Genomic DNA, 15,211 nt, shown 5'->3' with positions numbered 1-15,211 from the left:
TGGGTGTTCATTGGAAGGACTGATGCTGAAGCTGAAACTCCAATACTTTGGCCACCTCATGCTAAGAGTTGACTCATTGGAAAACACCCTGAAGCTGGGAGATTTGGGGGGCAGGAGGAGAAGGGGACAACAGAGGATGAGATGGCTGGATGGCATCACTGACTCTATGGACATGAGTTTGAGTGAACTCCGGGAGTTGGTGATGGACATGGAGGCCTGGCGTGCTGCAGTTCATGGGGTCGCAAAGAGTCGGACACGACTGAGCGACTGAACTGAACTGAACTGAGACATATTGTAAATAGCAAGGAATCGACTTGCGACCTTAAACACAAACAGAACGGTCGAAATGGATTGAGGCTGCCTCCCTGCCCCCTTCCAGAAAACCAAGTCACTCGGCTGGCTGGCGATTGCTTCAAATCTGGTCTCTCCAAGGGCGTGTTTCTGAGGGCGTAGGCTCTGGCGGTCCGGGAAGGCAGGCTCCCGGCTCCTGGGCCCTCTCACCGTGCGAGTAGGGGAAGTCCCTCAGTCCCGCCCGGCACGAATACCCGGCGCCCCCGGTAGTCTTCCACTGGGGCACCTACGGTGAGGGACAGGGGGAGCCGCAGAGAGCGCAGGCGCAGTGTCCGCGCGGGCGACGCCCCTCTCCCCGCCCAGCCCCGCGGCCTCCGCCGCCCCGGCCGCGGTTTTCCTGGCGAGCCCGCGGTGGCCTCAGCGGGCTCAGAGCCTGGACTAGGCGCGCGGCAGCGGGCAGCCCCGGCCGGAGCACCGGTTCGCGCCTTCCTCGCCGCCACACGCAGGTAACCCGGCCGCCGGTCAGCACAGCAGACTGGGGACTTGACCCTGCCTGCCCGGCCGCCCCCACCCATAAGGAGTGAGAGAAGCCCACTCACTTTCAGCGGAGGCACCTAAGAGGCCGAGTCCCTCTTTGGGGCTTGGGCCGGACCCGGGTGAAGCGCCCCGCCCCCTTCACACCCTTTCTCCGGGGCTCTGCTCGACGCCTGAGGGTCCGCGGGGCTCCCACTTCCCAGCACTGCTCCCTTGGAACACCTGGAGGCGAGTTCGGTAGGGTCAGCCTCAGCTATGGCCTCTGCGCCCCGGTTTCCTGCCACCGTCGTGTGTATGTGTACTTCTCTGATAAAGGCCAGGGCTCTTGCTTTCCTCACGCCCAGGAGCCCACCCAAACCAGGGTGAGTCCCTGTGGCGCCATGGCATCAATTTCAAACTTTTTAAGAATGCTGGGTGGTTTTAGAAATAAGGTTATAAGAATGCTGGGTGGTTGTAAGAAATAACAATTTCTAAATTCTTATTTAGAAATAAGAATGAATATTTTCGTTTACTCTGTTGCCGACTCTTGGACGCCTGTGTGTATGGTTTGAGATTTTCGCGGAGAATAAACGGTATAGCGCGATCTTTTCCCAATGAAAGGCAAGGGCAAGGGGTAGTGGAGGAAGGGCCAGGCCGCGGCCGAGTGTGGTGGCTAGAGGCGCAGGGCAAGTCCACGCAGCCTCCCGCAGCTCCGAGGAGGAAAGTGCTACCCCTCCCTGACCCGCCGTTGGGCCGTAGGGTTTCTACGCCACGTGCGCCGTGTGGCCCCTTTGGAGAGAGGAGGATGGAGGGGTGGCGCGGGCCAGCAGGAAGGGCGAGTAGGGGGGCTGCGCAGACTCGCATCTGTGTCGAGGCTTTTGCCGGGGTTGGCGAGGGAGCGGGATGAAAAGCTGGCGACTGAGTGACGATTGAGGGCCCAGAGACAGTGACGCACTGGGCGGAGAGGGCTGGGAGCGCTTGGGTAACGGAAGGTGTCGGCTGTCTTTAGGCTCTAAAGGACCTGATTGGGATTGCCCGTGTCCGTGGTGCTGAAGTAACTCCAGCGTCTTCGTCGTCGGCTTAGTTCCCTGGAGGCGGCCTGCCTTGCGGTTCTACGCCGCACCTTTGCCAGAAATAGCCGACCTCCAAGGCAGGTGGCCAGAGTAGGGCCCGCTCGACAGTGTAACCCTTTTCGGATGAGTTGATGCTTGTTTCCTGAAGATAACTGAAGGCAAATGTGGCTCGTCCCGGTGGTGCAGATAAAGCATATGCCTAACAGGCTTGATTTACCTACATGGAAGGGCACAGGGTGAGCATAAACAAGAACTCTCATATATGCAAATACATAGTATATACACACAAACATTACACACATGTAAACACACTTACTGGTTTTCAGCGCCATCACACACTACAAATTACACATGTTTTCCAGAACTTTTTTATAATCCATCTTTATTTTTTGACATCTATAGTATTTCTGAACTCTTCATAACCATTAACTTTCATAATCATCTGTTTCCAAGTCACAGAACCTGTGAATTAAAGTGTTTGGTGTTTGGCTGAGCAAGAAAGTATTCACACATACTTTAAAATTAATTTACTTATTTTTACAAGGACCTACTGTATAGCATGGTGCTTCCCTGGTGGCTCAGGGGTAAAGAATCCACCTTCCACTGCAGGATACGCAGATTTGGTCCCTGGGTCAGGAAGATCCTCTAGAGATGGAAATGGAAACCCACTCCAGTATTCTTGCCTGGAGAATCCCATGGACAGAGGAGCCTGGCAGGCTACAGTCCATGGGGTCACAAAGGGTCGGACATGACTTAGTAACTGAGCACATTGAGCACCATATGGAAATCTGCTCAGTGTTATGTGGCAGCCTGGATGGGACAGGAATTTAGGGGAGAATGGATATATGTGTATGTATGGCTTAGTCCCTTCACTGTTCACCTGAAACTGTCACAACATTGACTATACCCCAAAACAAGATAAAAAGTTTAAAGTCTAAGAAAATACACATATTTTAATTACAGAACAAATGTAGTCTATAAAGAGGTAAAATTGATATTAATACAAAAAAGATGTTCCTAAATGAAGTTTAAACAAAAAGAATTAATGACAAATTTAATAGGAAACAATAGCTAGACAACAGTCTTATGGAAAGTTATAACCTGAAGAAAATAATGACTAAGATGTATCACAGTGCTGATAATCTCAATTATACTGGTGGGATACGCTTTGTGAACTCTGTAAGGATTACATATATGCTCTTCAAAATGTTGAATAGCTGTGGTTTTTCTCTAATAAAATGTATGCTCATTGTTAAGAAATTTGGGTAATAGGGCAATACATAAAACCAGAGAAAAATATTGTAAATAGATTTTTAAAAAATTGAATTATAGTTGACTTACAATATTGTGTGAGTGCAGCAAGTGATTAAGTTATACATTATATGTATATGCATTATATTCTTTTTTCTGATTCTTTTCCATTATAGTTTATTATATGATATTGAGTATAGTTCCCTGTGCTATACAGTAAATCTTTGTTATTTATCTATTTTATATTTGGTAGTGTGCATCTGTTAATCCCATATTCCAACTTATGCCACCCTTTCCTTTTGGTAACCATGTTTGTTTCCTATGTCTGTGAATCTGTTTCTGTTTTGTAAATAAGTTCATTTGTATTATTTTTTAGATTCCACATATAAGTGATGTAATATTTGTCTTTCTCTGACTTATGTCACATATATGTTAATCTGTCAGTCCATTCATACTGCTGCAAATGATATTATTTCATTCTTTTTATGGCTGAGTAATATTCCATTGTATATATGTACCACATCTTCTTTATGCATTCATTTGTTGATGGACACTTAGATTGCTTCAGTGTCTTGGGTATTGTAAACAGTGCCTCTATGAAGATTGGGGTACATGTATCTTTTTGAATTAGAGCTTTCATCTTTTTTGGATGCATGTCCAGGAGTGAGATTACTGGATCATTATGGTAATTCTATTTTTAGTTTTTTAGGACACTGCTATACTCAAACAGATTTTCTTTTAAATAAATCCACATGTATTTTAAATGAACCAATCTTCTGTTGGTTGCATTTTCACTGTATAATTTATCACTAATGTCTTTCAAATCAATACATATAAAACTAGGTCATCATTAAGTGTTGTGTAATATTGTGCTATGTAAGCAGAGCAATTTATTTAAACAATCTCATAATAAAAAACATTCATTTATTTCTGATTTTTGCTGTTATCATCAGATCAGATCAGTCGCTCAGACGTGTCTGACTCCTTGCGACCCCATGAACCGCAGCACGCCAGGTCTCCCTGTCCATCACCAACTCCCGGAGTTCACTAAGACTCACGTCCATTGAGTCAGTGATGCCATCCAGCCATCTCATCCTCTGTCATCCCCTTCTCCTCTTGCCCCCAATCCCTCCCAGCATCAGAGTCTTTTCCAATGAGTCAGCTCTTCGCATGAGGTGGCCGAAGGACTGGAATTTCAGCTTTAGCATCATTCCTTCCAAAGAAATCCCAGGGCTGATCTCCTTCAGAATGGACTGGTTGGATCTCCTTGCAGTCCAAGGGACTCTCAAGAGTCTTCTCCAACACCACAGTTCAGAAGCATCAATTCTTCAGCACTCAGCCTTCTTCACAGTCCAAATCTCACATCCATACATAATCACAGGAAAAACCATAGCCTTGACTAGATGGACTTTTGTTGGCAAAGTAATGTCTCTGCTTTTGAATATGCTATCTAGGTTGGTCATAACTTTCCTTCCAAGGAGTAAGTGTCTTTTAATTTCATGGCTGCAGTCACCATCTGCAGTGATTTTGGAGCCCAGAAAAATAAAGTCTGACACTGTTTCCACTGTTTCTCCATCTATTTCCCATGAAGTGATGGGACCAGATGCCATGATCTTCATTTTCTGAATGTTGAGCTTTAAGCTAACTTTTTCACTCTCCACTTTCACCTCCATCAAGAGGCTTTTGAGTTCCTCTTCACTTTCTGCCATAAGGGTGGTGTCATCTGCATATCTGAGGTTATTGATATTTCTCCCGGCAATCTTGATTCCAGCTTGTGTTTCTTCCAGTCCAGCGTTTCTCATGATGTACTCTGCATATAAGTTAAATAAACAGGGTGACAATATACAGCCTTGACGTACTCCTTTTCCTATTTGGAACTAGTCTGTTGTTCCATGTCCAGTTCTAACTGTTGCTTCCTGACCTGCATACAAATTTCTCAAGAGGCAGGTCAGGTGGTCTGGTATTCCCATCTCTTTCAGAATTTCCCACAGTTTATTGTGATCCACACACTCAAAGGCTTTAGCATAGTCAATAAAGCAGAAATAGATGTTTTTCTGGAACTGTCTTGCTTTTTCCATGATCCAGCGGATGTTGGCAATTTGTTCTCTGGTTCCTCTACCTTTTCTAAAACCAGCTTGAACATCAGGAAGTTCACGGTTCACATATTGCTGAAGCCTGGCTTGGAGAATTTTAAGCATTACTTTACTAGCGTGTGAGATGAGTGCAATTGTGCAGTAGTTTGAGCATTCTTTGGCATTGCCTTTCTTTGGGATTGGAATGAAAACTGACCATTTCCGGTCTTGTGGCCACTGCTGAGTTTTGCAAATTTGCTGGCATATTGAGTGCAGCACTTTCACAGCATCATCTTTCAGGATTTGGAATAGCTCAACTGGAATTCTATCACCTCCATTAGCTTTGTTCCTAGTGATGCTTTCTAAGGCCCACTTGACTTCACATTCCAGGATGTCTGGCTCTAGGTCAGTGATCACACCATCGTGATTATCTGGGTCGTGAAGACCTTTTTTGTACAGTTCTTCTGTGTATTGTTGCCACCTCTTCTTTATATCTTCTGCTTCTGTTAGGTCCATACCATTTCTGTCCTTTATCGAACTCATCTTTGCATGAAATGTTCCTTTGGTATCTCTGATTTTCTTGAAGAGATCTCTAGTCTTTCCCATTCTGTTGTTTTCCTCTATTTCTTTGTATTGATCGCTGAAGAAGGCTTTCTTATCTCTTCTTGCTATTCTTTGGAACTCTGCATTCAGATGTTTATATCTTTCCTTTTCTCCTTTGCTTTTCACTTCTCTTCTTTCACAGCTATTTGTAAGGCCTCCCCAGACAGCCATTTTGCTTTTTTGCATTTCTTTTCCATGGGGATGGTCTTGATCCCTGTCTCCTGTACAATGTCACGAACCTCATTCCATAGCTCATCAGGCACTCTATCTATCAGATCTAGGCCCTTAAATCTATTTCTCACTTCCACTGTATAATCATAAGGGATTTGATTTAGGTCATACCTGAATGGTCTAGTGGTTTTCCCTACTTTCTTCAATTTAAGTCTGAATTTGGTAATAAGGAGTTCATGGTCTGAGCCACAGTCAGCTCCTGGTCTTGTTTTTGCTGACTGTATAGAGCTTCTCCATCTTTGGCTGCAAAGAATATAATCAATCTGATTTCGGTGTTGACCATCTGGTGATGTCCATGTGTAGAGTCTTCTCTTGTGTTGTTGGAAGAGGGTGTTTGCTATGACCAGTGCATTTTCTTAGCAAAACTCTATTAGTCTTTGCCCTGCTTCATTCCGTATTCCAAGGCCAAATTTGCCTGTTACTCCAGGTGTTTCTTGACTTCCTACTTTTGCATTCCAGTCCCCTATAATGAAAAGGACATCTTTTTTGGGTGTTAGGTCTAAAAGGTCTTGCAGGTCTTCATAGAACATTCAACTTCAGCTTCTTCAGTGTTACTGGTTGGGGCATAGACTTGGATTACTGTGATATTGAATGGTTTGCCTTGGAAATGAACAGAGATCATTCTGTCGTTTTTGAGATTGCATCCAAGTACTGCATTTTGGACTCTTTTGTTGACCATGATGGCTACTCCATTTCTTCTGAGGGATTCCTGCCTGCAGTAATAGATATAATGGTGATCTGAGTTAAATTCACCCATTCCAGTCCATTTCAGTTCACTGATTCCTAGAATGTCGACATTTACTCTTGCCATCTCTTGTTTGACCACTTCTTCCAATTTGCCTTGATTCATGGACCTGACATTCCAGGTTCTTATGCAATACTGCTCTTTACAGCATCGGACCTTGCTTCTATCACCAGTCACATCCACAGCTGGGTATTGTTTTTGATTTGGCTCCATCCCTTCATTCTTTCTGGAGTTATTTCTCCACTGATCTCCAGGAGCATATTGGGCACCTACTGACCTGGGGAGTTTCTCTTTCAGTATCCTATCATTTTTCGTTTTCATACTGTTCATGGGGTTCTCAAGGCAAGAATACTGAAGTGGTTTGCCATTCCCTTCTGCAGTGGACCACATTCTGTCAGATCTCTCCACCAGGACCCGCCCATCTTGGGTTGCCCCATGGGCATGGCTTAGTTTCATTGAGGTAGGCAAGGCTGTAGTCCTAGTGTGATTAGATTGACTAGTTTTCTGTGAGTATGGTTTCAGTGTGTCTGCCCTCTGATGCCCTCTTGCAACACTTACCGTCTTAGTTGGGTTTCTCTTACCTTGGGCGTGGGGTATCTCTTCACGGCTGCTCCAGCAAAGCGCAGCCAATGCTCCTTACCTTGGACGAGGGGTATCTCCTCACCACCGCCCTTCCTGACCTTCAACGTGGGATAGCTCCTCTAGGCCCTCCTGTGCCCGCGCAGCCACAGCGTGGGGTTGGTCCTCCCTGCCGCTGCCCCTGGCCTCCGGCGTGGGGGCGTGGGGTAGCTCCTCCCGCCTGCCGCCCCTGGCCTCAGGCCTAAGGGCGTGGGGTATATCCTCCCGGCCGCCGCCCCTGACCTCGGACACCGGGTAACTCCTCTAGTCGCCGCCCCTGACCTCGGACCCTGGGTATCTCCTCTCGGCAGCCCCCCGCCGCCCCCACCCAACCCCTGCCTCAGGCGTACGGTTGCTCCTTCCGGCCGCCGCCCCTGGTCTCAGGTGTGGGGGCGTTGGGTAACTCCTCCCACCCACCGCCCCTGGCCTCGGGCTTAAGGGCGTGGGGTGGGGTATCTCCTCTCGGGAGCCCCCCCTGCCCTCATACCATTCTGCAAATAGTATCTTTGAGTAAATATTGGTGCACTTAATTATATCCTTGGAAAAAATTCCTAGAAGTGAAATTGACGGTTTGATGGATATGCATGTTTTATTTTTGATACACTGATTTGTTTATTTAATTATGTCTTATCTCCTCCCTTGTCAGTTTTATTCTTTACTATGTTCTTAAAATCTACACAATGTCAGATATATGTGTATTCAAGAAATATTTGTTGGAAGAATGATATTTCTAGATTGTGTTACAAAAAAGATGTACCAATATATACCAGTATAAAAACTGAATTAGAATGTCAGAATTCCCACACTATTATCAAAATAAGGTTTTTTGTCAATTGGATAGGCAGTAAGAAGCATCTTTTTATATACTTACCGGTTACACTTATTTTTGTTTTGTGAGTTTCCAGCTCATAGCTTTATTTTTCTGTTGGTATGTTTATAGGCTTTTTCTTATTTGTGAAAATTCTTCAGATACTAAAGATTTGGTTGTGTATGTTGCAACTTTTTTCCTGACTTTTTAAAAAATTTTAAACTTTATTATATTTTCTGCTGTATAGAAAATTTCATACTTTATATAGTCAAATCTATCTTTTTACCCTTTGTAATATCTGACATTTACATTTGGTTGTTCAGTTCAGTTCAGTCGCTCAGCCATGTCGGACTCCTTGCAACCCCATGAACTGCAGCACGCCAGGCCTCCCTGTCCATCACTAACTCCATCCTTCTATTATAAAGATAATCTACTATGTTTCATGATATGATAGATTACATTTTAAATTCTAGGTTTATACTCTGATTTTCCTTTTTAAATTCATTTCATTACTAGATGTAAAATTCTATTGAAGATGGCTTTGTGAGAAGTAATTGCTTATTTTAACCTGCATGTACATAGGCTTGTCTTCTATGAGGAGTAACATATTACTCAGTTTGAACCTTTTAATACTTATTCAGTTTCTAAATATTTAATGATTCAAAAAGATACATGCACCCCCATGTTCATTGCAGCAATATTTACAATAGCCAGGACAAGGAAGTAACCTAGATGTCCGTCAACAGATGAATGGATAAAGAAGTTATGGCATATATACACATGGAATATTACTCAGCCATAAAAAGGAACAAAATTGTGCCATTTGCAGAGATGAGGATGGACCTAGAGACTGTCATGCAGAGTGAAGTAAGTCAGAAAGAGAAAAACAAATATCATATAGTGTCACTTATATGTGGAATCTAGAAAAATGGTACAGATCAACTTATTTGTAAAGCAGAAATAGAGGTACCAACGTAGAAAACAAATGTATGGATATCAAGGAGGCGAGAAGGTGGAATGAACTGGAAGATCGGGATTGACGTATCTACACAATTATGTGTAAAACAGATAACTAATGAGAACCTAGTGTATAGCAAAAGGAACTCTATACTCAGTGCTCTGTGGTGTCCTAAATAGGAAGAAAATCCAAAAAAGAGGGGATATGTGTATATGTATAACTGATTCACTTTCTGAACAGCAGGAACTAACAACATTGTAAAGCAACTATACTCCAATAAAAATTAATTTAAAAAATACTTAAAGTGTTTTTATTTAAATGCCATTTGTCTGTCATATTTTCAAACTGTTACTATCCAATCTTTTAAAAAAGGAGCCATTCTTTAGAGTATTTTTTGTAGATGAAAGAAAATATGACAAAGAAGAAAATATGTATACATATAAATATACCTGGAATATTGAGAAAGGATTACATCAAGGCTGTATATTGTCACCTTGCTTACTTAATTTATATGCAGAATACATCATGAGAAATGCCAGGCTGGATGAAGCACAAGCTGGAAGATTGCCAGGAGAAATATCAATAACCTCAGATATGCAGATTATACCACCCTTATGGCAGAAAGCCAAGAGGAAAAAAAGAGCCTCTTGATGAAAGTGAAAGAGAAGAGTGAAAAAGCTGGCTTAAAACTCAACATTCAAAAAACTAAAATCATGGCATCCAGTTCCATCACTTCATGGCAAATAGATGGGGAAACAATGGAAACAGTGAGAGACTTTGTTTTTTGGGGCTCCAAAATCACTGCAGATGGTGACTGAAGCCATGAAATTAAAAGACGCTTACTCCTTGGAAGAAAAGTTATGACCAACCTAGACAGCATATTAAAAAGCAGAGACATTACTTTGCTGACAAAGGTCCATCTAGTCAAAGCTATGGTTTTTCCAGTAGTCATGTACAGATGTGAGAGTTGGACTATAAAGAAAGCTGAGCACTGAAGAATTGATACTTTTGAACTGTGGTGTTGGAGAAGACTCTTGGGAGTCCCTTGGACTGCAAGAAGATCAAACCAGTCAATCCTAAAGGAAGTCAGTCCTGAATATTCACTGGAAGGACTGATGCTGAAGCTGAAGCTCCAATATTTGGCTAACTGATGCAAAAAACTGACTCACTGGAAAAGACCCTGATGCCGGGAAAGATTGAAGACAGGAGGAGAAGGGGTGACAGAGGATGAGATAATTGGATGGCATCACCAACTCAATGGACATGAGTTTGAGCAAGCTCCAGGAGTTGGTGATGGACAGGGAAGCCTGGAGTGCTGCAGTCCATGGGGTCGCAAAGACTTAGAAATGACTGAGCAACTGAACTGAACTGAATATGCCATAATCAAATATAAGCTTAATTGGAGCTTATAAAATTAATTTTCACAATATTTTAATTCAAATGGATGGCTGAATTCCCCAGTAACTTTTTAAAAATGAAGTATAGTTGATTTACAATGCTGTGCCAGTCTCTGCTGTACAGCAAAGTGACTCAGTTATACACAGATATACATTCTTTTAAAAAATAGTCTTTTGCTTTATGGTTTATCACAGGATATTGAATATAGTTCCCCATGATAGACATTAGGACTTTGTTGTTTATCCATAGTGAATTTTAAGTTGGATAGTACTGCTATCCACACTTCACATCTTTTAGCTGATCATAGCAATTGTTGGCCTAACAATCTGACTGTGCTGGTCTTCATGAGGACTAGATCATTCCCAATTAGTAGGTGCTTGAGGAGTCTTTGCATCCTGGTGAACTGAATAGCAATATAATTTTCCAGGTTGAGGTTGGAATTTGTTGATGGGGAAAATGATGTTGGTATTAATCGTATTCTAACCAAACTCTCTTTTTTGAGCACTTTCAAACGTTTCATTGCTGATGAGTGTCTTGTCTCATTTTCCTTGTGGAGGTCACTTTGCCTCTGCAAGGAAATATGGATGATATTCTTAAACACTCTGGTAAGTCACAGTTCCAGGATGTTATGTGCCACTGCTCTTTCTTATTTCATGTTTCTCTGGCATTATTTTTATTATAAAATCAGGCACAGTAAACTTTTCCATCACCACACTTGTTTTTGTTTTTCTTTTGCCATTCTGTCCTTAACAGTTGATTCTCTAAGTAACCAAAGTATTGTTTAAAAGTCACTGTGTGCTGATCACTGGCTTGGGTGTCAGAAGGAGAATGATACCCACTCCAGTGCCTCTCCCTTCTCACTTTTCATCCATCTACCTTCTAGTCTGGACACAGGAAATCCCTGTCTACTTAGGGAAGTGTCAAGATGAGCTGAGATCATTGAGTTTTTTCTTTCTGTGGACCAAAACTGTACTTTGCCCTATAAATGTTTATATATATATATATATATATATATATAGCTTAAAAATTTTGGCCCTTTATGAGCTTCCCTGATAGCTCAGTTGGTAAAGACTCACACTGCAATGCGGGAGACCCCAGTTTGACTCCTGGGTTGGGAAGATCCCCTGGAGAAGGGAAAGGCTATCAGTATTTAGAATACTCCAGTATTCTGGCCTAGAGAATTCCATGGACTACAGTCCATGGGGACTCAAAGAGTCAGAAATGACTAAGCAACTTTCACTTTCACTATATAACATTATACATGTTAAATACTTACTCCTCTGATTTCCCTTATAGTCACTGCTGTGTTGAATTATATATGATCAATGAGCATATGTAATAATTTATGTGCACTTAACTGTGGTGTTGGAGAAGACTCTTGAGAGTCCCTTGGACTGCAAGGAGATCCAACCAGTCCATCCTAGAGGAGATCAGTCCTGGGTGTTCATTGGAAGGACTGATGCTGAAGCTGAAACTCCAATACGTTGGCCACCTTGTGCGAAGAGTTGACTCATTGGAAAAGACCCTGAAGCTGGGAGGGATAGGGGGCAGGAGGAGAAGGGGACGACAGAGGATGAGATGGCTGGATGGCATTACCGACTCGATGGATGTGAGTTTGAGTGAACTCGGGGAGTTGGTGATGGACAGGGAGGCCTGGTGTGCTGCAGTTCATGGGGTCGCAAAGAGTCGGACACGACTGAGCGACTGAACTGAACTGAACTGAACACCATTTCATGTATTGAATTTTATATTAATTCAATCCACATGTGTGTCATCATTACTTAGGTTCATTTAGTCATTTCCTGACTTCTCAAAATCACTTTTCTCTTTCCTTGTATTTAAGGCCCTGGAGTATCAGCAACTTTATTGAACCATGACTTTTACTTTAAAAACCTGAAGGAAAGTAAAACTATTAGGTAATCTAATTTCTCATTTATTTTGCCTCTGGGCTGTGTGTAACTCTGGCTGAGCCATTGTTCTAAATGGGGGTGAAGGACTTGCCCGGTGGTCCAGTGGTTCAGAATTCACCTGGCAATGCAGGGAACACAGGATCCATCCCTGGTCCATGAAGGTCCCACTTGCCTCGGGGCAACTAATCCCATGCGCCAAAACTATTGAGTCCTTGTGCTGGTGTTGCTGTGCAACAAGAGAAGCCACCACAATGAGAAGCAGCGCACCACAACTAGATAGGAGCCCCTGCTTGCCACAATTGCAGAAAGCCCACACACTGCAACCAAGACCCAGTGGAGCCAAAAATAAATAAAATTTAAAAAGTAATAAATGGGAGTGAGGATCCCAAAGATGAATGAGGCTGCTGAGGGTGGGATGGACTGAAGCCAGATACTCACAATTACTTCTTGGATGATTCCCTTAATTTAGAGCTGAGATAGAAAATAGTGTTAGATTGCAGAATTGTGGCAACCAAAGCTCTACACAACAAATGAGATCCAGAATTAGACGTCTCTGGTTAAACGGGTGACTTTATTCAAAGCATGCTCCCAGCATTTGTTGAGTTTGGCAATGCCTTAAGGTATGGGGATACCATGAATAAGATAAGGACATAATCTCTGTTCTTAGAGCAGTAACACTTTATCAGGAGTGAGTGTTACTTAAACAATTCACAGTGAGTGATATCTTATGCCAAGGATTGTAACAGAGTTCTGTAGAAAGTGTTCTTGAACCCAGAGGAGGAACAGGTTGTTCAGTGAGAGATTTCTCCCAAGTAGTTCTCCAGGAAGGTTGTGGGAATGTGGGTGGGAGTTTGCTGGATATTGCTTCATTGGGCAGTAAGTAGTTGATGACTTCAAGTCGGACTGGAAGATGACAGTCTGAATTTGAAGGCTGGCTGCCATAAGCAGCTCTGTAACCTTGGGCAAGTCACTGAAGCTTGTTGATCTTCACTTGATTTGTTTTTAAAGAGAGACTAATATTAGTGCCTACCTTGTTGGGGTTGTTGAGGGATTTAGTAAAATAATAATGTAAAGCACTAGGTGCATAGTAGTCAATTTATTTGTCTCTCTATAAAGTTGCATGTAAATCAATCTGGACAAGTGTTTATTGATCACATTGTCACAGGTCAAAAGAATAGAAATAAAAACTTTTTGTGTCTTCTGAATCGATGTGTAATTCTCCCAATCTGGAAATGCCTCTCTTAATGTTGCTTAAATCCCATGCTTACTGCTTTTTACCAATTCTAATGCTATCCCAAACCAAAACAGGTCTAGTCTGAAACTGTCATCACTTTTTCTTTGTTCTCTAGTACTTAGTGTTACAGCAAATACATATTTAATTGTATAATTTCCTTCTTTTAACATACACAGCACTTGTGTCTATTTTTGGTACTATTAGCATATTTCTTTTCTCCCACATGAATGTGTAAGTTCTTTAAGAGAAAGCATATGTTTTCTTAATTTTATCTCTCGCAGTATCTTAGCACAGTGCCTTCCACACCATAGGCATTTAGTAAATATTGACTGAAGGAAAAACCATAAATGTGTGAGGATGCCAGAATAGCTGGTGTGATCTCAGGCTCCCCTCATAGAAGTAGAATCTCTCCTGAATAGGCGAGATCATAGAAACTGGAGTGGTTAATATGGTGAGATGAAAACCATGATTATATGTGGAGTAATTTAAAAAAGAGGAGATTTTCAGTCTGGAGACGAGAAAACTCATGATGGGAGACCTGGGATGGGGAGGGTAGAAAAGTTCCTGATACTGAGATTTCCTGTGGAAGAGAAATAATTAGTGACCCCAGAGCTAATATGTAGGAACAAACTCTGGAAATTATAGATAGGGAGATTTTGACTGAATGTTAAAAAACAATTTTGTAACAACCAGAATGATTCCCAGGTGGCTGCCTTCAAAAGGAATAAGTAGGTTCAAACAGAAACTGAACTATTTGTTGCAGATGCTACAGAGGTTATAGTTGCTATTAAAGGAATTGGAGTAAATGACCCCCAAAGGCTTTTTCAACTCTCATGGTCGTTAATTCTATGTGTATTATTATAATGTTGTATATGACTGCCTTATAGTAAATATATACATCTTAATGTATATATTGTATATGGATAAAGACATATAATGTATTTATGTACAGATCATATAACCTCATTATCACCATATTGCCTAAATTAATGAAAGATGAAAATGACTTTTCAAAAGCTTGATCCTGATTATTTAAAATATTTTGCTAACATCTTTTTTAACTTGAGGACAACGGTTTATAAAATATTGTCCTACGTGTACACTGTGTGCTTAAATTTCAATAAAAAGTTTAGTGATGGTGTTAGCATCTCAAATACAAATAAATGTTCTTTCAATCTCAAAATTAAATCTGAAAAGAGAAAACAAATAAGTGAGCCAGAATCAGCTTGTTCTGCTTCAGATGAGTTGTGGCGTACAGTTCAGGCGTTCATTACCACTACCGCTACCACAATTACCACTAACGTTTATTTACCATTTGCCGCGTACCTTGTTGTTGCTGTTTTAGTTGCTGAATTGTGTCTGACTCTTTGCAACCCATGAACTGCAGCACAGCAGGCATCCTTGTCCTTCTTTATCTCCTGGAGTTTGCTCAAACTCATGTCCATTGAGTCAATGATGTCATCCAAAAATCTCCTCTGTTGCTCACTTCTCTTGCCCTCAACCTTT

General features: G+C 42.1%; 1 protein-coding gene across 3 annotated transcripts in view; it reads left to right on the top strand.

The window, feature by feature from the left end:
- The first annotated feature begins 618 nt into the window (after positions 1-618).
- The window catches only part of SLC35G2 (solute carrier family 35 member G2), a 49,513-nt gene continuing 34,920 nt past the window's right edge, over positions 619-15,211 (top strand). Inside the window, exon 1 of one of the 3 annotated variants that reach the window (XM_006070629.4) lies at positions 619-797. The gene's annotated coding sequence lies outside the window, so the exon portion shown is untranslated. The other 2 variants (XM_006070631.4, XM_006070632.4) reach the window with 2 other exon arrangements.

Source organism: Bubalus bubalis, chromosome 1, assembly GCF_019923935.1.
Source record: "Bubalus bubalis isolate 160015118507 breed Murrah chromosome 1, NDDB_SH_1, whole genome shotgun sequence".
NCBI lineage: Eukaryota > Metazoa > Chordata > Mammalia > Artiodactyla > Bovidae > Bubalus > Bubalus bubalis.
This window is presented reverse-complemented; position numbering and strand designations above follow the sequence as displayed.